Source organism: Hyperoodon ampullatus (assembly GCF_949752795.1).
Source record: "Hyperoodon ampullatus genome assembly, chromosome: 5".
NCBI classification, from domain to species: Eukaryota; Metazoa; Chordata; class Mammalia; order Artiodactyla; family Ziphiidae; genus Hyperoodon; species Hyperoodon ampullatus.
The window spans coordinates 127,060,881-127,081,542 of NC_136918.1; positions in this window are offsets into that span (position 1 = coordinate 127,060,881).

Sequence of the window (20,662 nt, forward strand, 5' to 3'; positions counted from 1 at the left end):
CTGCCAATGCAGGGGACATGGGTTCGAGCCCTGGTCTGGGAAGATCCCACATGCCTCGGAGCAACTAGGCCCATGTGCCACAACTACTGAGCTGCACGCCTGGAGCCTGTGCTCTGCAACGACAGTCCACAACAATGAGAGGTCCACACACCATGATGAAGAGTGGCCCCTGCTCGTTGCAACTAGAGAAAGACCACGCACAGAAACGAAGACCCAACACAGCCAAAAATAAATAAATAAATAAATAAAATTTAAAAAAAAAAAAAAACAAGAAGAACACAAAAATAGAATTACCATATGACCCAGCAATCCCACTACTGGGCATATACCTAGATAAAACCACAATTCAAAAAGACACATGCACCCCAATGTTCATTGCAACACTATTTACAATAACCAGGTCATGGAAGCAACCTAAATGCCCATCAGCAGACGAATGGATAAAGAAGATGTGGTACATATATACAATGGAATATTACTCAGCCATAAAAAGGAATGAAATTGGGTCATTTGTAGAGATGTGGATGAATCTAGAGACTGTCATACGGAGTGAAGTAAGTCAGAAAGAGAAAAACAAATATTGCATATTAACGTATATATGTGGAAACTAGAAAAAATGGTACAGATGAACAGTTTTGCAGGGCAGAAATTGAGACACAGATGTAGAGAACTAACGTATGGACACCAAGGGGGGAAAGTGGCAGGGGGATGGTGGTGGTGGTGGGATGAATTGGGAGATTGGGATTGACATGTATACACTGACATGTATAAAATGGATGACAAATAAGAACCTGCTGTATAAAAAAATTAATAATATAAAATTCAAAAATTCAAAAAAAATAATAAATTAAAATTAAAAATAAAATAAAAACAAGAACAGAGAATTCCATGATATTAATATCAGGTTTGACCTATTGTAAAATTTGCCTTACCTGGAAGGGTAAATCAATAGCAGAACTGCCAGGAGAGATGCTTCATTATACACAAGGAATTTGACAAGAGTATTTTTTCTGAGCAAGAGCAGTAGTAGACATGCATTGCTGGCAGCAGATAAGTTTATATTATGTCTCTTCTAAAATGTACTAAATGTAAACCCTTTTCATTATTTTCTAAACATTTTCTAAATTACTTGCATTCTCTAACTTTTAAAAATCTACTTCATTTCCTTTCAAGGCACTTATAGCACTTAGGGTTAATTTTTCAGCAAATGACAATACTTAATGACCCACTTTCTAAATGGAAAGTTGAAAAAAAAACTCACAAGAAATCCTCAAAGTACAAAAGCAATGACACTTCTAAAGTAAGCTGCCATTCACCTCCAGGGTATCCTTAATACTCATAGATCTCCTTGGTGGATGAACTTAACAACTGTGCTTTAATCTGCTTAAGGTCTGGTACTTATATCTTCCACTGTTCCTTTTGATAAGAGGAAATAAGCTTATGGAGACAGTGCTGTCCCTGCGAGTGTAAATTAAGGAGTTACTAATCAAAAGAAGAAATTATAGAAGAGACGTGACATTGGCAAAGGTCTTAATAATGGTTCTGGGCCCCATTCTAAGTCAGAGATTGAGTGTCAGGAAAGAGAAACAAGAAAACCTTCAGCTCTCCATTCCAGTATAGACACCAGGAGGTGGGGAGATGAGGAGAATGAAAGAGACAGCTGCTCCTCTGGCCTCGGCCTAGCCCCAGCCAGAGCAGGGTGCCTTCGAACACAGCTCCTGCCCTTTCTTAGACCCGTCTTCCCTCTCACATCTGTGCCCACCACAGTCTTGCCTTTGATCATTGCTTCCTTTATTCTCATACTGTTTCCAGTCCGATTAATATCTGTTGAGTGAAAATGTTTATACAGTGGAAAACACTCCTATTGGCAAGAAGCAAAATCACATTATTTACATTAAAGGATGCAGTTTTATACATATGAGCACACTTTTTAAATAAATTTAATTAACATTTTAACAAATCAATATTTTATTTTAAAAATCATATGTATAGTCATACTTAAGTAATTGAGTCACATCAAAATCAAAACATCGTAATGCTCTAAAGTGTGTTGTTCAGAATTTCTTATTGTTCTGTGCCCCATTACAAACTTAAAAATAAATCATCAGAGAAACAAGCTTTACCAGTTCCTTTTTTTTTTTTTTTCTTTTTTTCGGTATTCAGGCCTCTCACTGTTGCAGCCTCTCTCGTTGTGGAGCACAGGCTCCGGACGTGCAGGCTCAGTGGCCATGGCTCACGGGCCCAGCCGCTCCGTGGCATGTGGGATCCTCCCGGACCGGGGCACGAACCCGTGTCCCCTGCATCGGCAGGCGTACTCTCAACCACTGCACCACCAGGGAAGCCCCTACCAGTTCCTTTTAACATATGGAGTTTTCAGTGGTAACTGAAATAAATCTAAATAGGAAATAAGTAAAGAGGGACATTTAAATAGGAAAAAAAAACCCCAGAAAGCTATGGAAATGAAGTGCTGAAACAGAAGGAACAAAAGTCATTTAGGGACTTCCCTGGTGGCACAGTGGTTAGAAATCCGCCTGCCAATAAAGGGAACACGGGTTAAAGCCCTGGTCCGGGAAGATCCCACATGCTGCAGAGCAACTAAGCTCATGAGCCACAACTACTGAGCCTGCGCTCCAGAGCCTGTGAGCCACAACTACTGAGCCCACATGCCACAACTACTGAAGCCCACACACTCTATGGCCCATGCTCTTCAACAAGAGAGACCACACAATGAGAAGCCCACACACCACACCAAAGAGTAGCCCCGCTCACCACTAGAGAAAGCCCGCATGCAGCAACTAAGACCCAACACAGCCGAAACTTAATTAATTAATTTTTTAAAAGTCCTTCTTTAGGAACATTGTGCTGCTTCCAATAATTCCCAAGTCTGTGCAAATTTGGGTTTTAAAAAATCATGTCAGCTCCTTGGTACAAAGGAATAATCTACTTTGACAAATAGTACAAATGATTTGAATATAAGACACTCCACTGATAACAGTTGAAGACAATTTGTTGGCAGGCAACAGGTGTGGCTATTAGGAACTCTACATATATTCAACCTACTTTCCTTTTTTTACATACACGTGTCAGAGTCTGAAATTAATTTTTATTTTAGTGGCATTAAGTTTTTAGGTTTCACTTCCCTAGTGTTTATTAAATTCCCATTAAGTGACCTGGATTTTGCTCTACTGTCCAGTAGGATAGCTACTAGCCACATGTGGCCATTTAAACTTAAATTTAAATTAATTAAGCCTATTAGCCCATTAGCCACACGTGGCCTGTGGCTACTTTACTGAACAGCAAATATAGAACACTGCCATCATCATAGACAGTTCTGTTGGACAGCACTGCTCTCCAGTCTTGCTATTCAAAATGAGATCCAAGTTTCAGTCACATCAGCCTAATGCGGATGTGTGCTAAACTCTTGTTACAATTGCTAAAACAAGATATGAGGTGATTTGTATTCACACTAAAGTTTCAGACATAATGCTTTTACACGGGGAATTGTGTTAAAATGCAGATTCTGATTCAGAAATTCTGAAATAGGGCCCAAGACTCTGCATTTCTAACAAACTCCCAGATGACATCAGTGCTGTCTGTCCATGGACCACACTTTGAGTAGCAAGGTTCTAGAGGATATGAAAATAATGTAAGAATAGGCTTTTGACCTCAGAAAACATACCTTCTTTGAAAAGGATAAGATTTAAACATATTAGCCATTGATAAAATAAAGAATCTGGAAGGGATTGTTGATTTGGAAGATGATATTATGAAACTAATTTTATAAGTAGTGGCCACACCTTGCTGTTTTTTCACCATTGTGATAATCATTAGTTAGTACAAACCATAAAACAGAAGCACAAAAAGTATTATGGTGAACACTCAGTCTGTGAAAATAGATCATTTTTCTGAGCAAGAAATGAAGAGACAGAAACAAGGAAAAATTCAACGGCCCTATTTTAAGAAATGCCTACAATTAAGATTGACAAGAGTGGTAGAATACTGCAGAGCTTCAGAAGGTAAAGAAGCAGAGTTAGTCAGTAGACCACCGTTTATAAAGAATAAAATCTCGAACTACTAGTATTTTAAGCTTGAAACTCAATAGCTTTTAAAAAAAGAATAAAAATACAAAATATATTGATACTTTCCAGGAACACAAATTACAATGGAAATATAGACAAGTGGAGAGGTCTCTCCCAGCTACCACTCTTGTATTTCCAAACTTCGTTTGGAAAACCATCTAAATAATGGGGCTGCCACAAGTAATATCTACAGCCACATTCCTGGAGAAAGTGTAGAAATCCCTGCTGTTTTACAAAATGTTCCTATACAAATTCTACTACATTGAAAGTGTTTAGGTAGTTAAATTGAAACTACCTGACTCATGAGGCCCATATGTCAAGAACAGTTAGAACAAAGTGGGATTTGGAGGAAGGGAAGACAATAGGGTAAAAAAAAAATATTCAGTGCATCTTCATAAGTAAACACGGAGCTAAGACCATCCTGTTTCCTAAGATACTTCTGCTAATTTGAGATACTTCTCAAATAGTAGCCTGGACACCTGGAAGAAGATGTGGCTCTAATATGACATCATGATCATGAGCACCATCACCACCATTATCATCACCATCACTAACTTTGCCCCAGAATATGTGCTAATCTTGATGGTAGATTATTTCATGGCTCTGAAGGAGCAACAGATTGAGAAGCTGCTCTATTCCTATGTTCATGGCACGCTCTGATTCCAATCATTAAAGCCTCTATGTGAATAAAAGAATAAATATTTAAGAGACAAAATTCTAACTTTGGTTTGTTTTGATTCATTGAGTATAGTAAAACCAAATAGTACAATCTAATTAATATTGTGATTTGACCTGTAGTGAAACAAAAATGATTAAAATATTAATATTTTCATCTCATTACCATTTCCAGCCTCATGCTACTAAAAAGGGAAAACTGTTTCAGAAGAGTGATTTAAGGGTATGAAATGTTTGATCCCCTAAAGTAGATTTTAGTTAATGTTATTCAAAAGATAAGTAGAAGAATTAAGCAAATGTGTTAGAATAAATGAAAACACTCCTTTTTTGGAAATACTTCTTTGAGAATCTCTCATGGAGAAAGTTTGTTTTGTAAACAATATAATTGAATTATTTAACTTTAAAAAGTCTTTGAGACTTTTTTCCTAATAATTTCATCTTTCTCTTATGTAATGGACTTAAAACAATTAAATAGCAACACTGATTCTGCCTGCTGGGCTAATCTCACCACCAATAGCAGAAGATTCTTTGAAGTAGAGCTTTGTATAATAAGCAGAAGAAAAAAAATGTAAGAGTGGGAGTATTTGGACAATATTCATCAAGAAGTTGATTTTTCTTTTCCTTTCTGGAAGCAAGAAGAGTTATACAATCCAGCCATCACCAAAGACAGCAGTTACTCCAAGGAATTCAAAGAGAATTTCATAGAGAAATCCCATAGACACTGCTCTGTATAAATTTGTGCAATGGAAATAGATGAGGAAATAGCAAAATTGGGAATTCTGGATAGACGGTTGATGGATTCCAAATAGTTAAAGGAAAAGAATCTATTTAATGATGGCTTTGAACAATAAGAGACAAAAAACTGAGAATTGAAACTAGCTTTGGTTTCATGGAATGACCCATCCAGGATGGGGCTCAGAAGTGAATATTGTGGAACAAAACCAGAAAGCCTCAGACTAAAACATAACCAAAGAAAAAGTTTAGGACAAAGACAGAGATAACAAAGGAAGCTCCCTTAATTCATCAGTCTTCCACCTCTCAAATTCTCAGTAGAATAACCAAAGAAATAAAAGGAAATGGGGACAAATGTCTATCATCACAAGAAGTTTATAAAAATAAGAAAGGTGGTATACACAGGCAGAAACTTCAGGAATCTCCACTCTAATGACTTCTGACAAGACCATATGAAGAAAAGGGACATGCTGAGGGGTATCAATTCAAAGACAAAGCCTGCCTGGGGAGGAAGTGTGTGAGAACTTAAGCAGAACCCTAATTCAGAGTGACAGGTCAGACATTGAGTGGCAGATTACAACCTCAAAAGAGACTTTGGAATATGTAATAAATGTTGGCACACAAAGCAGTATGCTCCAGCAGTCCATCCAAGCTTGTATTTGGTGTGGAGAAATGGCCTGTCACACAGGGCATGGAAGTACCTCAACATGGTGGTGAGAATTTGACATTGCTAGAATTAATTTTGGACAAACACTGCCAACACCTGAAAATCTCACAGGAATGAAACTCTCTACCTTGCAAATGTCTCTGCTGGTAGCATTCTTCCTCTCCTTAAAGACAATTTCAATGCTAATATGCAAAAGTAAATAAATAAGTAAATAAATAAACATACATACTGTGTCTCTGAATCCAAAAGTTTTAAATGGGGTTCCATATAATCTCAGTAAGAACTCTTTCATTTCTAAATAGTAAATAAACCCATATTTTCTGTAAGGATGAACACACAGAAAAATAAAACCTGTTTTAACACGTTAAACACTAAACATGTTTAAATTTGTTTATAAGTATGCATAACTATCTGAAATATCAGAGCTCATTTCCACCTATGAAACAGACTTCTTGAGAGAAACAGAAAACTTTGAAAGCCTCTTATTTTTATTATTCATGAAATTTGAAAGGGCAGTACATAAAACAGAACAGTCTGAGATAAGGAGAGGTTGCTTCCAGATGGAAATTATGTTTTTGAATATTAATCAATGGAGGCGGTGAGCAGCAGACTTGTTGCCACAGAAAGTAAAATATGCCCTAGCCTAACCCAAGAAATATTTACAGAACATAGAAGAAAATAGCCAAGGGATCAGTATGGTAAGTGAAAAGATAATGGGAAGATGGAAAATTGATCCAGGAGTTCCCCTATGTTCATAATAAAAATTCCAAAAGCAGTGATTTGATGGAGAAAAGCTATCTGCAGAAGATGGAGGGAGAAGCAGCAAAGAAAATAAAAATGAAGATAAGTTCACTGAGCTGAAGGGAGCTGAGATCGTAAATCAAAAATTGTACCTGGATACTAGACAAAATTAATGCAAAATAAAAGACAAAAACAGGTCTTGGTAAGTACAAGAATAAAGAAAAAAGAAAAAAACTAAAACCATCCTGGCAGAAAACTCGGCAACAGCCAAAAAAGGAAAACCATCTCAATGTCATAATTCTCCTTCACAATTCTATATTTCAAAAGCAAACTGTTCAACATCCATAATGTTAAGATGACTATTGATTTGGACTCAAGAAGTCTGTGTCCAGCCACGCTATCATTCATGTTTGGAGGCAACAAAGACATTTTCCTATCCAAGAACTTAGAAAATATCCCCCACATGTATTATTTTTCTCAAATGAGATGTTAGAGCAAACTTTGAAAAACTTCCAAATAAAAGGATTTTTCGTGAGCAATAAAATCGGTAATTCTTAGAATTATTGCCTGAAAAATCATTAAAGTGGTCACATAAAAGCAGTAATATATAATTCTCTAAAGAGTACAATTCCACATAAAAAGAGTATGTAGAGATAGGGAGAAGGGAAGGAAAGAAAGAAAGAGAAAGAAGGAAAAGAGGGAAGAAAAGAAAAGAAAATGAAAGGTAGAAAGGAAAGAATACTTATTCTATCCTGTTAAACAGGAGACCCTTCAGTCTGTGATTAATTAGTTTAAGAAGTAGGTTCTAACACATTTTTTATTTAGTTTTTGGTAATAAAATAAAAATAAACGAAATCATTGTAAAAGTAGCAAGAAAAATTAAATGATCTGATAGGATATGGGGAAGGTATTGTCATTGGAGATAAAAGAAAAACGTTTTTTCTAGAAATTTGTAGGTAAAATCTTCAGAAATAAACACTTTAGGAAAACAAAAATTGGTAGATTCACTCCACAGCACATTACAGTCATTCCTGTAGTTCTTTGTAAATTTTGCTTCAGACTGTGAGTATATAGTCTAATACAACAAATATATTTAATTACACAATGTTGGTATAGTAATTCTCAATAAATCTCCCATGGCCAAGGGTGGCTGTCCACTTAACATTCATCCCTTTATTCTCACACAGCACCTGTGGTTCAGAAGAAGCTGAACACCTCCACCCCCAGCCCAGCTCCCGGAATCGATCCTTTCAGATTAAGCTAAAGAGTTCACTCCATTCCCCCAGACACAGTTAATATTCCCAAATGGTCAAATTCTGAGTAGGTTGGAGGACTCTTGCTTGGAAGTGTGGAACAGAATGCTCAACACCTTCCTCTGCATACTGTCCTGCAATACTCCCAAACTGCAAAATCCTTTTTAGTAATGGCACCAATAGATTAGCAGAGCCAAGAAAAAGGTAAGAAAAGGAGGCCAGAACCACTGGATTGCTAGTTCTGGACTTCCAATTATATGAGGCAATAAACTTTCTCAACCTTTGAGCCCCTTTGAAGTGAGTTTTATTTTAACTGTTCCTGGAGGCATCCTAATTGATACAAACTCTGTTGTTTTAAAGGTGTTAAGAAACTCTTTATTTTGTTGGATCCAACCAACAATGTTTTCATTAGTCTGATGCTCCAAAGGGTAAAGCAATGTGCATTTGTCAGCTGAGTGACATAGGCAATGGTTTCAAATTTGCTTAGGCTTCAAGTTTTCAGGTATGTGACAATTTCCTAGCTGTATAATTTGGGAAACCATCAAGACTTCACAGCTTCCCAAGACCCTTAGCAATATGCACATCAGAACATTCTCTTCATGAATAGCAAATCCTGGAAAATAATCCACTTTTTTATAGTGAGACTACCTTTAGATAATAAAATTAAGTAGGGATTAAGCACAACTAAAATTGGTCTAAAAAGCCAAAAGTAAAACTAAAAAGCTTAAAATATTAATTTGCGTGTTGAAGGAGAAAGCTAAACAAAGTGGGTTTTTTTTGTAGCTTTCTCTATTTTTTTTAATTTTAGTCATCAAAATTGAGGTATGTGTTTGCTTGAATTTTAAATATGATGCTACTTTTGGTTTTCACTGTATCAAGAATCACATTCTTCAGCATCAAGAGAATGATTTTAGGAATGGTTTCCTAATTACTTTCATTAAAACAGGTCTATTGTGTGATACACCCATACTTGACCATTAAATGCAAATTTTACCAGACTCTGTATCCCTCTCCTCTACCTATCAGAAACTGGTGACCTTCCACCCACCTAATAATTGTTTCCAAGATAGTTGGTTTTGCAAAATCTCTAAAATTCCCAACCAGAAAATTACCCCAGATATAAATTGCTCCTGCTGTGCTCTGGTTTTCTGAATTAGGGAGAAATGGAAAAGGAGACCATATTGTGTAGAAGAAATGACATGGGCTGTGTGTCACAGGAGGAAATGGCACTGGAGCAGCATAAAGAAAAACGTGCCTTTTATCCCCAGGTACCCCTATTTTGTTTTCTCAAAGTAAGCTACAAAACTTCTCTAAGCTTCAAATTATTCTAGTATACAGGCTTTGTTTTGAGAGTCAAATGCAGCAAAATGTAAGAAGATTTTAGTATCATATTTATTCCTACTCCAGGAAAGTGGCTTCTATCCCCGACTTCCTCGTGTTTGAAACATTTGATTTAGGGCTAATTTTTTCCTCTATCACAGTGTCATTATTTTTCTGTTAATCTGTTGCCTACATCCTCAAGTAATACATGGAAGGATGATTTTAAGTGTGGAAATGATTCACCAGGGGATTTCGAAGAATTTACTTTCTCCATAGACTGTGGTCTATGTAGGTGCAGGAATTCATATCAGATAGTCTCTTGAGGACTTTCCCAGCCTAATAATTCTATGATTCATGAAGGCAAAAGTCTCTGAACCTTGGAAATGGACTTAGAATTATATCCCCTAGAGCCGAGGAAGTCATCAGTACAGTAGACGTCCCAGAATGAACCACACATTTATAGTTTCCAAATTGTGATGGTCGTCCTCAAGGCTCCATAATAACCAGGGATTTGCAAAGCAGAGTATAAAATAGTTATGAATGTGGTCAAGTGTGTAGGACTATCTCCTAAAGTGGCTAATGTTCAACATAAAATTTCTTCGGGCAGAAGCATCAAATGTATTACGTGTGGTACACAGGAAGACAACTTTTCATAAACACAGCCTGCATTCTGCCATTTTTGAGTTTTTAACAAGAGCCTTTACAATGCAGGGGTGTAGATAATTGACAGATTTTGTACATTTTAGTGCTTTTTCACAATATTTGCTATGTTCAGCAGACTATAAGCTTTCAGGTTTAAAATATGTTTTCTAGTTTATCCCACTGTGTAAATCAGTACATTAAGCAAGCCTAGCAGAAAACCATAAACAGGCAGACAGAAAAGCTGCAAGAGGCTTTCCTATCAAATGTGATGGGAAATATGATTTAAATATCAGTTTTCCCACCACAGTATGACCCAGAAATTACAGCCCAGAGACAGAAAAAATATCCAAGCAAGGTCAACAGAGACACACACTAGGTTGTGAACTTTGAAAGAACTCACTTCAAATAATTCAAATTAAAATATACTTCATTAAGCATACTGTATTAAACACATTGTACTAAAAGCACATTGTTAATATAGGATAAACTGCCGCAACAAATAAACCCATATAGAGTTTATATTTTATTGCTCTCGCAATAGTCCAGGCAGGTGTTCCTGGCTGACAAGCAGCTCTCCTCCACGCAGGGATAAAGATCTCCAGGCTGTTTGCATCCAGGACTCTGCCATCTTTGCCCACATCCTACAGGCTGCTATGTCATGACCAAGGTTAAGTGGCAGAGAGGGGGAAAGACCATGGAGGAGGTACATCCACTCAGATAAAGACCTCAACCTGGAAACACAGTCTTTCCACTCTCATTCCATTATGAAGACCTCAAAGTGTGGTCCCTTGATTGATTTTGTTGCAAGAGAGTTTGAAAACCGTAGTCTTGCCAAGTGCCCAAGAAGAAGGGGAGAAGGGATTCTGGTGTCCAACAAATCACGGAAATAAGAGTGTATGCAATATGTGTTGTACACAAAATTCTTGTTGATACTACTGTTTTAGCACATTTAATTGTTGGAAAAGTATTTTAACACATTACAAGGAAGCTAGAGTAATTATGATACAACGTAACAAAAGTATAATTACAATCATTTTGTTCTCTCATGAAAATAAGCCGTTGGTTTGAGAACACAAGTGGTAACAGATTTCAGGATGCTAATTTTGTGACATCAGTGTCCCATCAACCAAATATGGCATCAGTGGGAATTAAAATAATTCTGAGACAGTAGAAAATAGGGAAGAGAAAATGAATTTTTTAAGACCGGTACATGAGTCTCTTTATTTAATATGTGAGATTAAGCAATAACCTCTTCATATTCCAATTTCTCTTCTGGAAAGAGATAATGCCCAAGATGCAGATGTAGAGAATGGACTTGAGGACACAAGGAGGGGGAAAGGTAAGCTGGGATGAAGTGAGAGAGTGGCATGGACTTATATATACTACCAAATGTAAAATAGGTAGCTTGTGAGGAGCAGCCGCATAGCACAGGGAGATCAGCTCCAGCTCGGTGCTTTGTGACCACCTAGAGGGGTGGGATAGGGAGGGTGGGAGGGAGGCTGAAGAGGGAGGAGATATGGGGATATATGTTTTGTTGTAAAGCAGAAACTAACACACCATGGTAAAGCAATTATACACCAATAAAGCTCTTAAAAAAAAGAGAGAGAGAGATAATGCCCAGGTTTCTTCCTAACAGTTAATCTTAGGATATCTGTGATAAGCAATTAAAAAGAGATAAAACAGAGAAAGATTTTGAAATGTTGTAAAGCTATGTACATTCATATAAAGCTTTTTCAAAACACCAATTCTTTTCTTCTACTCAGTTGTTAAAATTCTAAGAACAAGTAGAATTTAGTCTATTAATTCAATATTTAGGTTACTTTTTTAAATTTAACAAAATATTTTTGACAATAATTTGCCTCATAATGAATGTCTCCATTTACACTCTTTCTCGGGGTTACTAACATAAAACAAATATCTTGCTGTCTTTCTTGGGTATTTTACTATTTTGTAGGTCCTTTGAAGAGAAATAACATATTAGATTTTATTCTAAGTGGTAAAGCAGAAAAAAATTTACATTGTGCCTCTATCAGTAAAAAAGTTTCTAATCTTATATGTTTGTGTGTACAATTTACAATTACATGTTTTTGTTACTGAATTAATATATTATGTAATTATGAAACTTAAAGCCTAGAAACTTTAGATGACAATGTAAAAATAAAAAATATACTTAAGGGCTTCCCTGGTGGCGCAGTGGTTGAGAGTCCGCTTGCCGATGCAGGGGAAACGGGTTCGTGCCCCGGTCTGGGAAGATCCCACATGCCGCGGAGCGGCTGGGCCCGTGAGCCATGGCCGCTGGGCCTGTGTGTCCGGAGCCTGTGCTCCGCAACGGGAGAGGCCACAACAGTTAGAGGCCCACATACCGCAAAAAAAACAAACAAACAAACAAACAAAAAATATATATATATATATACTTAAAATTTTATTTATTAAAGATATAGAAAGCTTTTTGTTCTTATTAAAAATGGGACTATTTTAATTATTTATTATATAAGAAAAGAATTTATTTTGATTCAATAATATTTTAGAGCAACGTGATTGATTTTGCCTGCTTTAACATTTTGAGATCCAGATATTTAAAGGTATTCTAAGTTCAGCTTATACTTATAGTTGTTCCAGTGTATATCAAAATTGAATTAGATATTTCATGAAGCTACAATATGCAATATGTACTTAGGGACAGTTCATGGCTAACAGTAATGGATCCGTATTTTAATAATCATGATGATTCCGAATATTTTTTGATTTATTGTAAGATCTGATCAGATCGTTGTGGAGTTTTCTTTTGTTTTGCTTCCTTAATGTCACAATTGGGCTTACAAAGAACTTCTACTTGGACTAAGTGAAGCTAACACCCCTGAAAATGTTATTATTCACTTTACTGGCATTTTAACTTGACCTTTTGTCTCCAGTTTGTTTAGGAGAGTCTTTTTTTTGTTGTTGTTGTTGTACGCGGGGCTTTCACTGTTGTGGCCTCTCCCGTTGCGGAGCACAGGCTTCGGACGCGCAGGCTCAGCGGCCACGGGCCCAGCCGTTCCGCAGCATGTGGGATCCTCCCGGACCGGGGCACGAACCCGTATCCCCTGCATTGGCAGGTAGACTCTCAACCACTGCGCCACCAGGGAAGCCCTAGGAGAGTTTTTTAACGCTTGTCCATTTGGGGAGGATTAATTAACTTAGAACCAGGTATTTCCACTTAAAGAGGCACAGAGAAATTACGGTTAACTGCAATTCACTGAAAGCAGCTGAACTAGCGGAAGCAATCCTGTGGGGAGCTCTGAGACCTCGAGCATCCTGGCTGCTGCGGGTGTAGGACCACGTCGGGGCACCAGAGTCAGTCCACAGAGTAAATATTCATAAGCTTGACTCCTTGCTTACACATGTTAAATAAAAATAAATAAAACTTAAAGTGCACCACAGTGGCTTATTTTTGCCCCACCCTGGGTATGCTTACCCTCACTTTGAGATACTGGCTCAGGGCATTGCCTTCTAATTACCTGGGGAATCTTTTTAAAATGCAGTTTCTGATTGCATAGGTCTGGGGTGGGGACAGAGATTCTGCAAATCTAACAAGTTCCCAGGTGCTGCCCACGCTGTTGGTCCATAGATCTCAAGTTGCAAGAACTTAGAATATAACTGCTTTAAGGATTAATTATAGATGACAAATATATTGGGTAGTTCTATAGTGAACAAATCCTTAGTCTGGGATCCATTTACATAAACCTAAAAAAAAGAGATAACCAAGAACAGAAAAATAAGTAACCAATAATTTTACCCTAATCAATATTTTCTTAAAATGTAGCTCCATTCCACCATTTTCTAGACATTTGGACATGTTTTATACAACATTCTGACAAGAGGCAAGATTTCACGCTCTGTCTAGAGTTGCTTAAGATTATAGGTAAGTTCATCAGCAGTGGAGAATGCAAAGCTAGAACTACAGAAGAACTTACAGCTTCTTGATCATATAGTGCTTGCTTCCTTGTTTTTATCAATGCACTGATGATAACAATCCTGATCCTGACAGTGGTGTTGAAAGGATTATACAAGATTATCGGACCTATAACATCTTATGTTATTTGTCTCTAGCGATCTTCACATGCCGGTATGCTTAGAGAATTTGTCATTGCTTATTCCTAAACGCAAGCTAGCTCATACTTCTTAATTATTAGAGTACCCCAGAAGCACTCTAAAATATTTTAGCATAAATTTGGATTAGACATTGTGATGGAGAAGGGAAACAGATGACTTTCCAAATATTTCATTAAATAGTTAAAAACAAAGAAATTCAAAGTAAGCCTGTTTTCATATTCATTCTCAAAGTACTGCTACTCACTCTGAATTTAGTGTACTAGCTAAAAATATAACAAACCTTGTCAAAGGAATTCTTAATGTTTACTGAAGAAGATGAGAGGGAAAAAAAAATTGACAACACCCAACAAGGCAATTTGATTTTAAAGGCGTCTATGAACCTAGGGGAGGGAGAATGGAATAAAAATGTGCACTTAATGGAGTCTTGAAACAATGAAAACTTTTGATCTTTTCCTTACCCTCAAAAAAAGAATTCAGGATTATATGTATAAATAGTTAAAATCTAAGCATTCAATCAACTGAGTGCTTTTATAACTCTGCAATCTCAAATTTCTTAATGACAAAACTTTTCATATGATATTTTAATAAAATCCCAACTAGATTATTTCAGTTTTTATTATGGGAGAGAAAACTAGGCAAAAAACATATATATTTTTCTAAAATAACTAAATATGTGTGCCATTTTCAAAAGAACTTTTAGTAACATATTCATCCCTGACGTCTGTTTAAATGTTATGGAGCTTATACACACACATGCACATATGCATGCCCTTTTTTTCTTGCAAAAAATCATATATTAAAAAAAAATGCTTCCTATTTTGACGTCACTGAAGAAACACTTGGCTTTATTCCCTGAATAAATGTTAACATTACTGAATATCCACCATTGTTAAATTATAATGACGGATGTTAAAAAAAAAAATTCCTGCTGAAATAAATCAAGTTTCAAGAACAAAATTGGATAGAATCATCGGATTAATACTAAGCAATTTCTCTCCCTATTATAATATTGATAAAAAATGTACAGGTGGGGACTTCCCTGGTGGCACAGTGGTTAAGAAACCATGTGCCAATGCAGGGAACATGGGTTCGAGCCCCAGTCCGGGAAGATCCCACACGCCACAGAGCAACTAAGCCCACGTGCCACAACTACTGAGCCTGCACTGTAGAGCCAGCGAGCCACACCTACTGAAGCCCATTTGCCTAGAGCCTGTGCTGTGCTCCGCAATAAGGGAAGCCACCGTAATAAGGAGCCCACGCACTGCAACGAAGAGCGCCCCACTCGCTGCAACAAGAGAAAGCCAGCTCGCAGCCCCGAAGACCCAACACCGCCAAAAATAAATAAATAAATATTTATTTATTTATTAAAAAAATAAAAATAAAAATGTACAGGTTTTTCCTCTTTCCAGTATACCCTTAAAGTGAAAAGTAATCTGTTGTAATTTTTAAGTGTATTATTCCAACGTGGGAAAAAGAAAGATAACTTTTCTGTACCTAATATGTGTTGGGTGCTCTACAAATGTCTTGAAGGGTACATATCTGGTGTGATACTTTCAAAAAAAGTAGGCTGAAGGTAGAATTGTTCCCATTTTATGGAGAAGAAAGATGAGATTTAGAAATTTTTTCATCATGTCAGTGTCAGAAAGCTGGTAAGCTGCAGGCAAACTATCTCTCTGCAGAGCCCAGGCTCTTTCACTGGTAAAGCAAGTATTTGGTCCATGGGCAAAAATCATCAGGCTGCATTTTCTATAGCACTCACACCACTGCAGTTCTGTTCAACTAGGTAGTACAAAAGTATGGGTGTAGGGCACATTGACTGTACATTCAGACGCCCTCTTCCTCAGCATCCATGCATAAATGCACATGCAAACTCAAAAAACCCAGCACTGAAAAGAACAAAAATAAAATTGTTTAAAATAAGATGAAACATAAAACAATAATACATGAAATCACCTGCTTATATTGTAAAATGACAGTCACACTTGAATTTGTGCTGTTACAGTATAAAAATTAAATTGCTTTCATCCTTTATTTCATCAAATAGGTTTTCTGCCCCTTTCTGTCTCTTCTCCTTCTGGGACCCATATAATGCAAACGTTAGTATGCTTAATGTTGTCACAGAAGTCCCTGAAACCATCTTAATTTAATTTTTTTTTCCTTTTGGTGTTCTGAGTGGGTGATTTCCACTGTTTTGTCTTCCAAGTGACTTATGTGTTTTTCTGTATGACCTAATCTGCTGCTGATTCCCTCTAGTGTATTTTTCATTTCAGTTAATGTATTCTTCAGTTCTGATTGGTTCTTTTTTTATACTTTCTAATTCTTTGTTGTAGTTCTCACCATGTTCCTCCATTCTATTCCTGAATTCAGTGAGCATTTTTATGACTGCTGCTTTGAGCTCTTTATTGGGTAAATTACTTATCTCCATTTCTTTAGGGTTTTTTCCCTGGGGTTTTATCTTGTTCTTTCAAATGGAACATACTCCTCTGTCTTCTTATTCTAACAGGAAATAAAACCAAAACAAACTACAAATATTATTTCAAGAAGAGATCTATGAATTTCATATTAAATTTGGCCTTTCGATCTCAATGTGCTCATTTATGATATGTGGTGGAATATTATACTGCATGGTAGGGAGAAAAATGGGCTATATGTGTCCCCAGTGGTATGTTAACTGAAGCTAGAATTGACTAAATATCATGAATCAACTAAATAATTCATCTAAAGTAAGGCTAAGCTGAATAATTTTGTATCTTATCCTAAGGAATAAAATGACTCTTGTAAAATCTCACTTTATCAAAATAATAAGCATAAATATGATTGACTGGAACATTCTTTTTGATGACCCTCTATCCCTCCAAGGGAGTTCAAGGTTGTACACATTCATTTAGGTCTCTAACATCACTGCATACTTACACAGTAAAAAATAGTAAATCAGTATCAAAGGTAAAATATAGCTGTTGAGGGCTCTCAGTGGGTCTATTATAGAAGGTGGTGAAGACCAAATAAGAGTCAAAATGCACTTCCTCCACTCATTTCTTCTTCCTCTTAATGTAGCTAGAAGGCTGAGCAGGACCTAGGAAAGTTCGAGAATAGTGCTACTCTCTTTCAAGTTCAAGAGAAGCCTTAACAGAGGCGGGCAAAGTGATCCTCAACACTCACATAAGAGGCTAGGTTGCTCAGCTAGGGCTTCAATGCTGAAGCATCGACTCCAAAAGGGCCCTTTTGTGCACAGGTAATGATCAAGCATTCTTAACCTGACTCTGTTTCAAGCATCAAGACAAATCTGTGTAGGAACTGGTTCCATTCTTTGGTTACAGTAGAAGCTCTGTTATTAAATGAGGCAAGAAGAAAAGAGATAGTATCCCTTTCTGTGTATAATTTATTAGGTTTAGATTCCCATACACATATATTTTTTATGTCTTTTCCTGCCGTCTTTCCCTCCCTATAACATTCATTTCACACACACCATATTACCTAAATTGGTAAACTCTGAAGCTGAAAGGATTTTCTTTAAAAAAAATTAACTCACCCCTTTGTTGCTCCTGCTACTTAGCTATGCCCACTGTCCACTGTCCCTCTCCTTGTTGATGTCCACCACCAGCTTCCTGTTCACAGCCATCCCATTCATGCCAGGTTACATCCTGTGGCATCCACATTCACATCAATGAGTTTTTTCACCCAAACCCCTTAATCTCTTTGTCTCTGAAGACATTTTCCTTCCTCTAAAGGCTTTCTCTTTCTTCCACTTAACTCACCTACAACCACGATCATACCCTATTAACCCATAGCTGCTCTGCCTGAAAAATTTGTAAATCAAGGCTCCTGCTTTTCTACCACAATGTGGTATCATTCTAGACTCATTGGTACACGATTAAGATCACTTTAAGATGGGACAGATATGTGTATGTTTCAATGCCAGTGAGAAAGGTCCACTTGTTTGAAGCAGGCTGAACGTACAAGAGAAGATAAGAGTTGATTGAATAAGAATCTTGTTCACTTTGTTATACAGCAGAAACTAACACACCATTGTAAAGCAATTATACTCCAATAAAGATGTTTAAAAAAAAAGAATCTTGTGCATTAATACCTCTAACTTTTCGCAGTCTGTAAGACCTTCCCTTTCATCACTTCAATATTCACCTTAGATTCTATGAGCCATCATTTTAGTAACATTCTTTCCTATACCATAAAATCCTTTCTCCCTCTGCTTTTTCTTTTACCCATTTAGCAAAACCCGGTTCTGGTTGGTCTCATCTGTTTTCTTTCTTTCTGCCTGTGTTCAATATAAGAGTTTATCAGAAACCTATCCTTCCACCTGTGTTTTGGACCCTGTCTCTTCCCTTCTTCTCTTGTATATTCAACCTCTTCTGCTGGATTTTAAACGTGCCCACATCTTTCTCATCTTACAAAGAAAATGTCACTCAAGCTCTCTTTCCTCAACTACTCCTGTGTCTCTCTCCTACCCTTCAGAACCAAACTTCTTGAAAAACATGTCTTCACCTACTGATTTCATTTTCTCACCTCCTTCTCACCCTCCACCCACTCCAATACAACTTCCATCCCCACCACTCAACCAAATATCACTCTCCAAGGTCACCGAAATTTCCATTTTAATAAATTCCATGGGTATTTTGGGGTAGCATTTAGCACACTTTATTTCCTTCTCAAATGTCTTTTTCTCTCCTTGGGTTTCTGTGCCTCCCCAGTGACCTGTCTTACTTCTTTGACTTCCTTAAATTATCCTTCCCTCCTGGCTATTAATGTATTTCCTCCAGACTGCTTATTAGACTATCTTTTCATCTCCCTCAACACTCTCTCTCTAGTCGTTTCATCTGAGCATACAGTTAAAATCACCCAACTAGGCCTATGTCATTCAAATTTATACTACATTTAATCAATTATAAGATGTTTATTTTCCACATTTTAACATCTTTGAAATGAAAGTGGGTCTTGCAGTGGATGGCATGCCCTAGTGGTGGCTGTATTTTTCTCTTTCTTAGTGGCATATAAAATAATGGTGTGATTTTAAATTGCTGGTATCTCAGATACAGTGAAATAAAGTCTTTCCTTGAAAAATCAGACCCATATATCTAGTCACTGTTTCCACTCGAATGTTTGAAAGAAGCATTCAATGGTTATTGTGGTGACCATTTCTGGGGTCAATGTTTGTATTGAAATCTAGATGAATGGCAACTTCTGGAATTATGGAGCATGGTAACCTTGGCAAAAGTAGTTCAAATTCAACACACAAAACTGAACTCAAGATCTCCACTATCTCACCAATCTCCCTGCTCCCCTGAAATCTACTCCTCTTCTTATGTTCCCTGTCTCAGTATTCTTTACCATTGCCCACCCAGTTATGCACAAGCCAGAATCCTAAATGTCAAATGTATATTTCCCTCTCCACATTCTGTAAAATCCGATTATCAAGTTCTGTTGATTTTCCAGACCTGCCCACTTCTTTGTATTTCCTCTAATATCACCCTGGTCCGAGACACCAACACTGTCCCCAGATTCTATAAGAAATCTATAAGTTAGAAGTAACTGCTCTGAGGACATCCATTCTTGCCCCATTTCCCATCTATTCTCCATCTGATAGCATAATCTTTTCAAAACAAGTATGACAATGTCATAACCAAGTTTGAAACACTTTGGTGTATACCCATTGCTGCATTGCTCATATCCCCCTAGACTGGGTCTTCTAGGAATTTCCACATTTTCTGATCCCCTCCCATGGCTCAAGTTCATGTGCACATATTGCTTCCACATTCCCTATGTTCCAGTACAGTGGATTTCTTTCAGGTCCCTAAGGACACCAAGCTCCTTTTTGCCACAGACATAGTTTTCTCTGCCTGGAATGCTCTCAATATTCTTCTCTCACCTTATCTAGTTGACCATCTCCAGCCTGAAGGCTGCCTAAATATTGTTCCTTCTGGGAGTCTTTCTCTGACCTAAACAAAATCAGCTCAGTTCATCACATGCTTTACTTTTAACATTTTAAATGTTTATATTTATATTTTATTAAATATTTTATATGTATTATTTATGTTGATTTAATAAGGTTTGATGATTTAAATAAGGTTTGCTAAACTCTCGGCTCCATGACAGCAGGGACAATGCCTGTTTTCTTATTTTCGTAGGCCCAGCTTTTGGCAGAGTTCCTGGGACAGAGTAGGTGCTCAAGAAAGATTTTTTAAATTAATATTTGTCAAGACAGAATAGAATCAGATGATGTCTAAAGTCCTCCCTTCCCACCATGTGGGTGATTCTAAGATACAGATTTTTATGTAACGTTATTTATTGTGTTTATTGAGTGTTTTAGGCTTTCAGGTCTACATTATTCTCTCTAAAATTAGTTTACTTACCCAACTTTTTTTTTTTTTTTTGGCTGCACAGCACGGCTTGTGGGATCTTAGTTCCCTAACCAGGGACTGAACCCGGGTAACCACGGTGAAAGTGCC